The sequence below is a fragment of the Coenobita brevimanus genome, chromosome 100, assembly GCF_032717465.1.
Source record: "Coenobita brevimanus isolate Jiangsu-jjx chromosome 100, ASM3271746v2, whole genome shotgun sequence".
NCBI classification, from domain to species: Eukaryota; Metazoa; Arthropoda; class Malacostraca; order Decapoda; family Coenobitidae; genus Coenobita; species Coenobita brevimanus.
The window spans coordinates 58,354,528-58,368,579 of record NC_137053.1 but is presented as its reverse complement, the minus strand read 5'-3'; positions in this window follow the sequence as shown (position 1 = coordinate 58,368,579).

Sequence of the window (14,052 nt, the reverse complement as noted above, 5' to 3'; positions counted from 1 at the left end):
AGAAAGAGGTAGATGATGTAAGAGGAGAGGATGAGGAGAGAGGAGGCGATAGGAGAGGTGAGGGAAGAGGAAAGAGGAGGAGGGGTGATGAGGAAAGGAGAGGGTAGGAAATGGAAATCAGAGAGGAAAAGTATGAGAAAGGGAGAAGAGGTGAAATGACGCGAGGGAGGTGTGAAGTGCGATGGGAGGGAGGAGTGAGAAATGAGTGGAGCAAAGGGAAAGATGTGAGGAGTGGGGAAGTAGAGAGTTTGCGGGTATTAAGAGCGAGAAGGAAATGGAAGAGGTGGATGTTAGGTAGGTATGGAGGAGGGTGTGGGAGTGTAGGAAGGAAGGAAAGGGAGGGGGTAGGTGTTAGAAATACGATGGAGAGTGAAATGGGAGAGAGGAGAGGAAGAGTTGAATGAGGAGCGAGAGGTGTATTTGGCAGGTATGATGAGAAAAGAGAGGATAAGATGAGGAAGGGGGGGAGTGTGGGAGAAATTTTTATGAGAGAGAGAGACGAAGGGTGCGGCTCTGGGTGTGGGTGTGGGTGTGGGTGTGGGAATATAGTTAGAAGTGTAGGCATACGTCTGGGTGTGGGTGTGGGTGTTTGGAATGGAGGTGTGGGTGTGGATGTTTGAATAGAGGTATGGGTGTGTGGATGTGGGTGTGAGTATGTGGATGAAAGAGTGGGTGTGGGTGTTGGTGTGTGGAAGGGGGCGTGGATGTGGGTGTGATTAAGGGTGTTATTGTGGGTATGTGGAGGGGGCGTAGGTGTGGGTGTTGGTGTGTGGAAGAGGGTGTGGGTGTTGGTGTGGGTGTGAATATTGGTATGTGGATGGGGGAGTGAGTGTGGGTGTGGTGGGTAGTCTGCTTGCTTGGTCAGTGCAGGCGGCGTGAATTATTTGTGGCCACCCCAGGCGTTTATTCTGCTTTCTGGTAATATGCCAGCTCGCCCACGCCCACGCCCACGCACATACACACATACCCACACCCATACCATCACTCACATCAGTACCATCACCCACACCAGTACCATCACTCACCACAGTACCATCACCCACACCAATACAATCACCCACACCAATACCATCACCCACACCCCACCCACACCAGTACCAACCTCCACACGAATACCATCACCCATACGCATACCCACATCGACACCAGTAGCATCACTTATACACCCACACCCAGGCACTCATAGCAGCACGCATACTCACACCCACACCCACACTTATACCCACATCCACACAAACACCCATACCCTCACCCATACTCATATTCTCACCCTCACCCTCACCCTCACCCTCACCCTCACCCTCACCCTTACCCCTCACCCTCCTCACCCTCACCCTCACCCTCACCTTCACCCTCACCCTCACGCATGCCCACACCCACCCACCCCCTTACCCTCGTCCTCATCTTTACTCTCATCCTCACCCTCATCCCTACCCACACCCACACCTGCACCCACACCCCTACCCTCACCCACACCCCCACACGGCTGTAGTCGTTCGTACACGCACTCGCACATACCTCCCTCATAATTAGGTAGTGATATATTTGTAATCATTACCACTACTCACGCACGCACACACACACACACACACACACACACACACACACACACACACACACACACACACACACACACACACACACACACACACACACACACACACACTGACAGCTCCATTGATGGCTCACAGCTCATTTCAGATAATTTACCTCTATTCATTGGTCGGTTCCCTTATCCAAATATACTCCACACACACACACACACACACACACACACACACACACACACACACACACACACACACACACACACACACACACACACACACACACACACACACACACACACACACACAGCATGCAAAGGCCACGTTCATATCCAAATTAGCATTCCATAATCCTCACTCTCTGGCCAGCCAACACAGTTTTTTACCTCATGCCTTCTTATCCAGTTTTATCTACGTCTGTCCTTATCTCACACACCCACACCCTGAAGAGACCCTCATTTCACCCTCATAACTACAGTACACACCAGTCACCCTTACACCCTACCTCAAACCTACAGCTATCCACACACCCCACCTCACATCTCACACCTACGCACACCTCACCTCATATCCCACACCCACCCACACCCCACCTCACATCTCTGTCTCTAGTCACCCGCAGACCCGACGCACCTTTACAGCCTCATACACTATAAACCCACACACTTCACCTCACACTGGCTTTACCACTTCAGTACGATTAAGTTTTCTTCCTTGCTAATACCAGACCGTAATATATGCTTAGTAGAGACCATGTATAGTGAGACAGAAATAATTGTAACTCTTCGCCATGCTACATACTTCTCATAGTTAATTTTAAATCTGAGGGTAGAGTTAAAAAAAATCGAAGAGGCTTTGAAGTGGTAACAAACAGCTAATCACATACATATCATTCACAACTATACATCCATGAACACATCCACATACCCATGCCCAAGTCCACAGAACCATACCCACATCAGCACACCCATATCCACATTCACTGAACCACACCCACGTCCGTACACACCCACATCCACACATTCATGCCAACATCCACCACATAGCCATACCAATATCCACACACTCATACCCACATTCCCAGCCACTGCCCACGTTGCTGTTTCATATATTCACCACACACACACACACACACACACACACACACACACACACACACACACACACACACACACACACACACACACACTCTCTTTCCTGCCCGCTACTTCCTCTTCCGCCATGCCACGCCCACACGCGCGCATATACACAAACATACAGGTACATACAGTATAGTACATTCATGCCTACATACGCACACACACAAACTCACACATACTTTGTGGCAAGACAAAATGTTTCACACACGCACACACACACACACACACACACACACACAGTCGGCCACACCCAGCCACCCTCACTGATACTCACTTAGCCTCTCTGAAAGCCTCTCACCTCCGCAGTAACACACACACACACACACACACACACACACACACACACACACACACACACACACACACACACACACACACACACACACACACACACACACACACACACACACACAAGGGCGAAATATGAAACATTGTACCATATGTGAGTAAATGATTTTAACAGCTATTCTAGTTTATCCATATACGGTATATATATATATATATATATATATATATATATATATATATATATATATATATATATATATATATATATATATATATATATATATATATATATATATATATCTATCTATCTATCTATCTATCAGTATCTATATCTATATATCCCATTGGATCCCATGGGTGCTGGGCGAGGCATGGCACTGGGTGGGTACGAAGCGTACCGCTCTCCGCCTATCGGCTCATAGTCGCGAAGCTCATAGGTCCCTGCCCAAGGGTTCCCTACTTTATAAAGACTTGAAAAATCCCAGTTCTGTCCAATATTCCGGACACTGGGCTCCAATGGGTTATATGTATCTATCTATATCTATCTATCTATCTATCTATCTATCTATCTATATCTATCTATCTCTCTATCTATCTATCTATATATATATATATGAGCCTTCTCACATTTCCTAACGGTGTTGGTTTGGGAGAGAGGAGTAATGGGGTGCTTTTACTTTATGATCCAAAATTTCCGCGTCCTCACCATCATCATCATCATCATCATCATCATCATCATCATCATGTCATGGTCTCATCGCCATCATCAGCATCGTGATCAGTATCGTCATATTCGCCATCGTCATATTCGCCATCGTCTTAGTCATAGTATAGTCCTTGTTGCCGTCATCATCATCATCATCATCATCATCATCATCATCATCATCATCATCATCATCATCATCATCATCCCCCGCACAGAGCTACCATTATATAGCTCGGAAACCCAGGATAAAAGAAAAAAAAAACGAACAGAGTGCAAGACCAGGTATAAACTATGATTAGAGAGGCTGGTGAAATGGGCCATACATCCCCTCACTCATTGCCACGACCATAACAAAACAGGCTGGAAAATATCAAAGGGTGTGTTGTTGATGTTGACGACCATTGCCATACCCACACACACAAACACATTGACCTTTTCATCCACTCATTACCCGCCTCTGCCCACGCTTATAGTCATTTAGCTGAATCACACCCATAGGCCATAGCTTCCCTAGGTGAATTAGCTCATTGGTCGGTCACAAATGTAAGTTAGTTGACGCTGGGTGCAAAGGCCAATGACATGCTTAGGCTAATTTCACTCATTGGTCAGTTTCCAGTATGTTATTTACGTGCATAGGCCCGTTACAGGTGAAATAAATCTAAGGGACAGGTAAATCCATAGGTCAAGTACGTCCATAAGTCAATTCCACTCATAGCACTGTATCATCCGTAGGTCGTTTACTTCGTCAGTTACTTCATAGGTCAGTTAGGCTTCGTTCAAACCTCACCAGGTCAATAACGTCCATAGGTCAGTTATTCCGTAGGTCATAAGTCGCTAGGTCAATTAAGTCACTTATATCCATGGGTCATTTATACCTTTGCTGTAGGTAATTTACACTCATAGGTCATTTTTTTTTTCCGACTCAGGGCAAAGGCTTCAGGGCCTATTCCCGAGTCCCAGTGGTCCTCCTTGGGACCCAGTAGTCCTCCTACATCTCCACATGTCACCACTTCGGCACTAACACCCACCATCCATATTGAATACATGCTAGGGATGTCTCATACAGGACTGGTGTACTGGTATTACACCCATACTATTGGTTTCCTTACGCTGACTAGGTCGTTTAAAACAAATTAATCCCTTCGCAACAGCATGCAGGCCTTGATTGGGGTAAAAGTGTTCATAAGTATTAAAATAAGAATAACTTGGCCACAGACATCTTTATTATGTCAAGACGTTGTGACAAAGACATAATAAAGGTGCTGTTTGTGGGAACGTTAATATTACTTTTCCTCTGCTGGTTGCGATTCCCACAGAGCCAACCCGTCTCACAAATAACAGAACAAGGACGAAAGCACTAGACAGACGTGGGACCAAGAGGAACGTAATGTGGATATAGATGAAGACTGTGGCAGCGAAACACCTTGCCTTCACGGAACCATAGGGTGTGACCAAATGAATGGGCCGCCCCAAGAGATGCTCCCTCACCTAAAAAAGTGTCCTCGTACAGCATGGTTTAACTTGGTTCGACGCTTCATCCACATCCACATCCACACTTCACTCACCCCGCATGTAAAAACACTCACACACCTACCCCAACACCACACTCACATCCTTCTTCCATCCAGTCAACCTCACCCTTACTCACACCCTTTCTTCACCCTCCCCTACCCTCACGTACACCCACATCCTCTCTCCATTCTCCATCCTTACCCACACTCACACCCACATCCTCTCCTTAGCCCGCCCTCATCCACACCATTTCTTCATCTCCAACCCTCACCCACATCCACACCCTCCCTTCATCCCCCACCTCACCCACACATAACCGAAACTTCCTCATAATAATTAAAAACAATGAAATAAAATGTATATCCACTTACCGCCAACCCTTACACCCCCATCCACGCCCCTCACCCTTACACCCCCATCTACACCCTCACCCGTACACTCCCATCTACACCAACTCCCACTCACAATAACTCCCACACATGCCATCCACACCCTCACCCTCACTCACAACAACAAAAACAACACCCACACATTCCACCCACACCCACTTTCATATAGCCAACCCTTGATGAACCCACACCCCCCCTCCACAGCCACAACACCCACACACCCAATCCACAGCCACCGCACCCAGACACCCCATCCACACTTGCCAAGCACTACACATATCCCCAGCTTCCTTCCTATACAATCACCGCTGTATGTCTCTCCTCGCCATCCTCCCCCCACCACCACCCCCTGATACCTCCCTCTCTTCCACTCCTACACTCACACTGACTCCTCATAATCACACACACACACACACACACACACACACACACACACACACACACACACACACACACACACACACACACACATCCATCCATCCACATATATCCCAGCCCATCCCTGCACATACCCACACCTATTTCCACTCATACCCATACACACACATGTCCACACACCCATACCCACGCACACATACACATATACAAACACTTCTTCCCATATCCAAACCCTCATCAATCCTAACCCACGATTCATACATACAACTGCACCCACATCCACTCATGCACACCCTCACCCACACTCCCATCCACACTCTCACCCACACTCCCATCCACACCCACACGCACACTCCCACCCACACCCTCACCCACACTCCCGTCCACACCCTCATGCACACACTCATCCACACCCTCACCCACACTCCCATCCACACCCACACGCACACTCCCATCCACACCTTCACCCACACTCCCATTCACACCCTCACCCACACTCCCATCCACACACCTACACCCACACTCCCATCCACACCCTCATCCACACTTCCATCCACACCCTCATCCACACTCCCATCCACACCCTCATCCACACTCCCATCCACACACCCTCACCCACACTCCCATCCACACACCCACACCCACACTCCCATCCACACCCTCACCCACACTCCCATCCACACCCTTACCCACATTCCCATCCACACCCTCACCCACACTCCCATCCACACCCTCACCCACACTCTCATCCACACACCCACACCCATCTAAAAACACATCACTATTGGCACCTGAAAGCATCGTGCAGTTGATTTCCACATTCTCCTTGATTTTTGTTTCTTTTTCAATATTTACATGTATGTGTCCTTCCCATTCCCTGCCACACACTACCACGCACGCACGCACGCACGCACGCACACACACACACACACACACACACACACACACACACACACACACACACACACACACACACACACACACACACACACACACACACACACACACACACACACACACACACACACACACACACACACACACATAGAGAGAGAGAGAGAGAGAGAGATTAAAACGATCGACCGGTTTTTTAAATAGTTATGTCTTTCCCTCCCTTCTGCACACACACACACACACACACACACACACACACACACACACACACACACACACACACACACACACATGGATGAACATGGGAAGGATTCAATAAGGGCGATGAAAGAGAGGAGATAGGAGGGAGAACAGAAAGGGGAAGTAGAGAGAGAGAGAAAGAGGGAGAGAGAGAGAGAGAGAGAGAGAGAGGTCAAGTGAATGAAAAGCAAGCAAGTGATAGAGAGAGAGAGAGAGAGAGAGAGAGAGAGAGAGAGAGAGAGGTCAAGTGAATGAAGAGACAAAGCAAATAAGATTATGTGATACGAAAGAGAGAAGGGAGAACGTTGAATATACAATTGAAAGGGAGAAATGATGAGAAGGAAAGGAGATAAGGGAGAAGAGGGAGGAAAAAGAGGGAGAAGAGATAAGGGAGGAAGATAACACACAGAAAAAATGAGGAAGAGGATGGTACTGAAGGAAGACATGCCAAGATAGGTAGGTAGGTTGGTAGATAGATAGGTGGAGAGAGAGAGAGGGAGGGAGAGAGAGAGAGAGAGAGAGAGAGAGAGAGAGAGAGAGAGAGAGAGAGAGGATAAAACAAGAGACTGTTTTAAAAGGAAAGGAGGAAGCGATTGAAGACAAAGAATAGAAAGAAAAAAGGAAGAAGGAAGGATCGACAGAAGGAAGCAAAGAATAAAGTTATGACGAGATTGAAAGTTGTGAGACTCAGTGTGATAAAAAGGAGGAAACAGCAAGAGGAAGAAGGAGGAAGGAAGAAATAAAACCAAGGGAAGACTGGAAAGGACTGGAGACGATATAAAAGGAAGAGGAGGAGGAGGAGGACGAGGAAGAGGAGGAGGAGAAGGAATCTAAGTAAGTAAATGACTTGGAAATATCGGTATAGATAGAAAAAAATTACGGAGGAGGAAGAAGAGGAGGAGGAAGAGGAGCAGGAAGAGGAAGATGAGAAAGAGGAAGAAGAAGAGGAAGATGATGAAGAAGAGTGTCAAAAATAAATTAAGAAGTAAAATGAGGCAGGTCAGGGAAGAGGAAGAAGAGGATGAGACGAAGGAGAGGAAGGAGGAAGAAGAGGAGGAGGAGGAGGAGGAAGAGGGAGAAGAGGAGGAAGAAGGACGAGGAAGGGAGGAAAGGAGGTAAAAGAAGATATGAAAGGGGTGGAAGGGAGAATATGAAGGAAGGGAGGAAAGGCGAGGAAGGCAGTAAGACGTAATCGGAAAGTCAGATGAGAGGAACGAGAAGGGAGGATATGAATGAGAGGAAAGGGGAAGAGAGAGAGAGAGAGAGAGAGAGAGAGAGAGAGAATAAGTGGAGAGAAAACACAAAGAGAAAGGGATGTGATAGGAGGGGAGAGAGGGGAAGGGAGAAGAAGGGAGAGAGGAAAGGAGAAGGAGATGAAAGAGTGAGGGAGGGAGAAGAGAGAGGGAAAATGGAAATATTAACAGGAGAGGAAGCGAGAGAGGAGGAAAAATGAAAAGAGAGGTGGGGAAAGAGGAGGTGAGGAAGTGAGAAAGAGTAGGGGGGAAGTGGGGAGCATGGGAGAAGTGAGAGAAAATTTGGAAATAGAGGAAGAACAGAAAATGTAGGGGAAGGACGAAGAGAGGAAGATAAGAGGGAAGTGAGGAGTGAATGGGGAAGGGAGGGGGAAATAGAGAGAGGACTGTGTGGTGGTGAGGAGAGGGTGAGAAGGGCGTAGAATAGAGGCACAGAGGGAGGAGGAAGGGAAGAATTAAGAGAGGAGGTAAGGAAGGGAGAGGAAGAGAGTTGTCAGGAGAGGAAAGGTGTGGTGAGAGGAAGGAAAGTGAGGAGGGAGGAGGGGAGAGGTCACTTGAGGTATTGAGTGTAGCAGAGAGGATTGGTTATGGCATGCTTACAGCCTAGAAGGAAGAGGAGGAGGAAGGAAGGAAGGAAGGACGGAAGGAAGGAAGAAAGAAAGGTAAAGCATTTAGGAAGGAAACATGATGATGATAATGATGATGATGATGATAAGAAGAGACTGAGAAAATAATGAATAGGAAGAGCAGTTTAGGAGAGAGAGAGAGAGAGAGAGAGAGAGAGAGAGAGCCTGGCCAACAACTCCTAAATTATGCACAACACGAATTTGCATTTTAGTTTTGGGTACTATTTAAAACATCCTCCCTCCTGTCCCCTTCCCCCTCCCCTCCCACTCCCCTCTCTCCTCACCCTTCTTTCCCCCCACTCCCCTCTCTCCCCACCCCTCCCCCCACTCCCCCCTCCTGTTTCAGCCCCAACCATTTTATTTTGTCTACATATTTTAAAGTCTTCGGTTTGAATACATATTTTTGGGGTGGGAGGGAAGGCTGGTCCTGAATTAATACAAGGCACGAATGTAATGGAAAGTTGTGAATGTTTTGGTGGGTTGGAGGAGGGAGTGTGTTTGTGGTGTGTTAGGGTGTGTGTGGGTGTTGGTGTGTATGGGTGTTAGGGAGTGTGTTGAGCTGTGTGTTGGTAGGAATGTTTTGTGTTGTAGGGGGGGAGTGTTTTGTGGTATTTTAGGGAGTGTGTTGGGGTGAGTGATTTTTAGTGTGGCAAGGAGTCATTTGTGGTGTGTTAGTGTTGGTGTTGTGTGGTGTGTTAGGGGTTGCACAGTGGTGTTAGTGTGTTGGTGTGTCTCTGTTGGGGAGAGCGTTTTAAGGTGTTAAGAATGGAGTGCTGTGCTGTGTTATTTTGTTTGGTGTTGGGTACAGTGCATTTTGCTTTCTGTTGTGTTGAATTTGGATGAGACTTGTGGTGTGATGGGGAGAGTTTGTTGTGGTGTGTTGGGGAGAGTGTGTTTTGTTGGAGAGAATGTGTTGGTGTGAATGTGGGGAGGGAGAGATGGGGCGTGAGTAGGGGAGCAAGGAAGTGGATATGAAGATACTAAGAAGCGGGTAAGAAGACGGTGAAGTAGTTAGGTAGGACAATAAAGAAGCAGTTAGTTGGGTGTGGGTGAGGCAAGGAGTGTATGGAAGCGAGATAGAATTTGGAACTAGAGCTTAGAGCCTTAGAGAATATAAAGGGAATCCTCATTGCCCCATAACGAGGTTGCCTGGGGGGGTAAACTGGTTACGGGGAAGATATAAACTTCATTTGTGAGGAAAAAGATAGAAAAGAGGATGGCTCTCTCCCGCCGGCGTTATAACCAGCAGAGAGAGGAAAGAAATGAAAAGAAGAATGGATATACCTTATGAATTTAAGGGTGGAAAAACATAGAAATTATTGCCGGATAGTGTAAAGAGGAAATGCTGTGGTGTTCTTCCCTGGCAGAGAAAAAGAAATGTAAAAATGAAGAGAAAAAGAAGTAGAAGAGAAATGCTGTCGTGTTTTTAACTGGCAGGGAAAAAGAAATGTAAAGATGAAGAGAAAAGGAAAAATATTTTATGTCTGTTAGGAAGGCAAAACATGGAAAGATACAAGAGGAAATGCTGTGGTCTTTTCTGCGTTTATACTGTTATTTCTGAGGGGGAATACACTCCATAAACAACTGTGTATAATCCAGTGCCGGGATCTCCGTCATACGCGAAGACCGGGAAAGATTTTTAAGGAAACTTAATTATTTGAGTTAGTTATCAATCTGCCGTTTAAAGTATTTTCATAACGATGACGTAATTATGATTTTTATTCTTGCTACCGCCGACATTTTATTTTCTTTAGGAAATATGTTTTTGAACTGGAGGGGTTAGATACTGCCTTCATTAGCCTTTAAACCATGAAGGACAATTTATCTGTTTTACTTCGGCTAATTATAGACGATTTTACTCGCCACTGAAAAGCCTTCAGAGGTCAGAGGGTGAAATCCCTTCAGTGCTAGATGTCTTACCCAGCCTGAATAAACCCCCCTCGCGTTGATAAGAGTATTATAAGGCAAGACGTCATTGCACAGAGTGAGCTAAGGATTTTAAAACTTCTGCCGTACAGTCAGCGAAAAAAGTATCGCACACCAGGGGATCGATGGTTGTGAAAATGAGCGATTTTGCGGACGCACGCTAATCTATTAACATATTGCCTCAAAAAATATACCATCCAGTGTATGACGATTTATATGATTTTGAGTCATAATAAATACCAAGGACAATATTTGCACTTATAATTACAGGGTGCCCCATATATCAAAATGCTTCATCCGTGTTTCAGAATGGTACGTGAGGTAAGATGGCCGATACATTTTTAGTTACCTGTACGTCATAGGGTACGTGTGGGAACAATGAACTCGGGTAATTAGACTTAACTACTGACACACATAGTATAGAATGTACAATACATCTCTTATGACACAAGCAGCTGTTTGGTTCATTATTTACTGATGAGTTCTTCGCTTCATATCATTACTGAGAACTCCCAAACCCCTTCGACCTTTCTTTGATTGATTGATTGATTGATTTACTCCCATCACCAGAAAGTTTGACGAGTGTGGGATGAGCCAGGTGGTAAGATAGGGAGGATATGGAGGGAGAAGTGTATGGGGGGGAGAAGATTGTTATGACTGGATGGAAGAAAACTCTAAAGGATAAGGTATGAGGATGTATGGGAGAGTAGGAAGGTAGAAGGAAGAAAGGACTGGGTGAGGTAGGGAGGGATGAGTGAGGAAAGGAGAGAATGAAGGGAAAAAAAATTGAGATGGGGAAGAGGAAAAAATAGGGAGACATTGAGGATATGGGAGTTAGGCAGGAAGGTAAGGATATAGGGAGGAGAGTATGGGGTGAGACAGGGGAGAATGAGGGATAAGGGTATGGAGGTGAGGGATATGTGGGAGGAGGTCGTGTGTGTGTGTGTGTGTGTGTGTGTGTGTGTGTGTGTGTGTGTGTGTGTGAAATTAGTTCCCCCCTGTGAGACCGAGCACCGAGGCAAGTAATTATGTTAATGATGATAATGATATTGCTTGCTGGAAAATAATAAGGGGGAGTGCATTGTTAAAAGTATTACTAAAGGTAATTAGATAACGATGGTTAGCTGAGGACGGTGATAATGATGATAATGGTAGTAGTAGTAGTAGTAGTAATAGTAGTTTAATAATTATAATAAAAATAATAATAGTCATAGCTTATTTTCCAGCTAAGGGTTGAGTGAGGTCGAGATGTCTTGCATACCTCCTTATTTTTTCCTTCCTTCACAGTCCTAGTCTCGCTCTTCTACTGTACTTCCTGCAGTCATCCAGCACTTATATTGCTCTCCTCCTTGTCCTCCTGTCTTGCTCCCTGTTCTCGGTATGCTTCTTCTTCTCCCAGACACTACACTCATACTTCATGCTTCTTCTAGCCACTTCACAAATATTCCTGTCCTTTCTCATCCTTTCACCTTATTCTTTCTTCAGCTCATCCCTTTTTTCCTCCAACCACCCCACTGGTACTCCTTCCTAATACCTCCTTATTCTGAGTACACCAATACCTAATCTTCATCCAGTCACCTCACATATACTTCATTCCTTCCTTATCCCTTCCTGTTCTTTCCTTACTTCTTTTACTAGCCATTCCACTCTCATACACTGTCTTATGGTACGCACGTGGAATATTGCCGGATTCTGTTGATTGTATTTGTGGTGTGTGTGTGTGTGTGTGTGTGTGTGTGTGTGTGTGTGTGTGTGTGTGTGTGTGTGTGTGTGTGGAGAGAGAGAGAGAGAGAGAGAGAGAGAGAGAGCAATAACAGTATGACACACAACCCAGGCAGCCATAACAACAACAGCAGTAACAAGAACACTCGGTATCACCACAGAAAACTACCACCATAACAACAAAAGCAGCAAAAACAACAAACAGCAAGAACAAAAACAGAAAACTATGGCCACAACCACAAAAACATTAAGAACAAAAACAAAACAAATTCTCACAAGCACAGCCATATCAGCTCACAGTATCGTAACAACAACAACAACAACAATAACAACAACAACGTCACTATCAATGCAGCCACAAAAACTACTACATTTTCGCCCACCACAGTCACCTTCTCCACCACAATCGCTGACAACAACTACCACCACCACCACCACAGTTATCATTATCACCACCACCACCACCACAATTACCACCACCACCACAAAAGCAGCAACAACCACCCCCACCACAGTTACACCAGCATCGGTTTCCACCTCATTTACCACAGCTATCAAAATAACCACAATTAACACCACCGCAGCATCAGCTAAAAAACATTACTACCACTGCTACCACAACCACCACCACAACACGACAACAGCCACAGTTACTACCACCACCACAACAACAACGACACAAACCACTATTACCTCCACCACCTCATTAGTAACCACCACCACCACCACCACAACCACAACAACAACAACAACAACATCATCGTCATCCTGCCACAGTTGCCACCACTACCACCACCACGACAACAGCAGCGACAACAACAATAGCACCTGCCACTACCACAGTTACTGTCACCACTACCACCAAAATTACCATCACCATAACCACCACAGTTATCATCACCATAACCACCGCTACTACCACAATTACCATCACAGTTACCATCACCATTACCACCACAGTTACCATCACCATAACCACTACTACTACCACAATTATCATCACAATAACCACCACTACCACAATAAGCCCAGCCACCAGCACACAGTTCAACTCGGCTAATTGGCCCCGACGGTCACAGGATATAAATTGCCTGGCCTCATTTTTCACAAGTGTACATTTTTGTTATTAAAGAACAGTTTCTCTCCCTACGTCCCTCTCGTCCCACTCTTTCCCATTTTTTTTTTTTTGTCTCCCTTTCCTCTCCCCTCCCTCTTCCCTCCTCCCAACTCTTTCCCGGCTTTTTGCCCTCTTTCCCCATCCTTTCTTTCCCTTCCCCGCTCTTTCTTTCATTCTACATCCTTTCTTTCCCATCCCATCGTTTTTTTATAACTCTTCTTTTCCCTTCCGTTTCTTTTTCCACATTTCTCCACTCTACCTCTCCCCTCCCTCTTCCCTCCACCCAGCCCTTTCCCATCTTTTTGACCTCTCCTC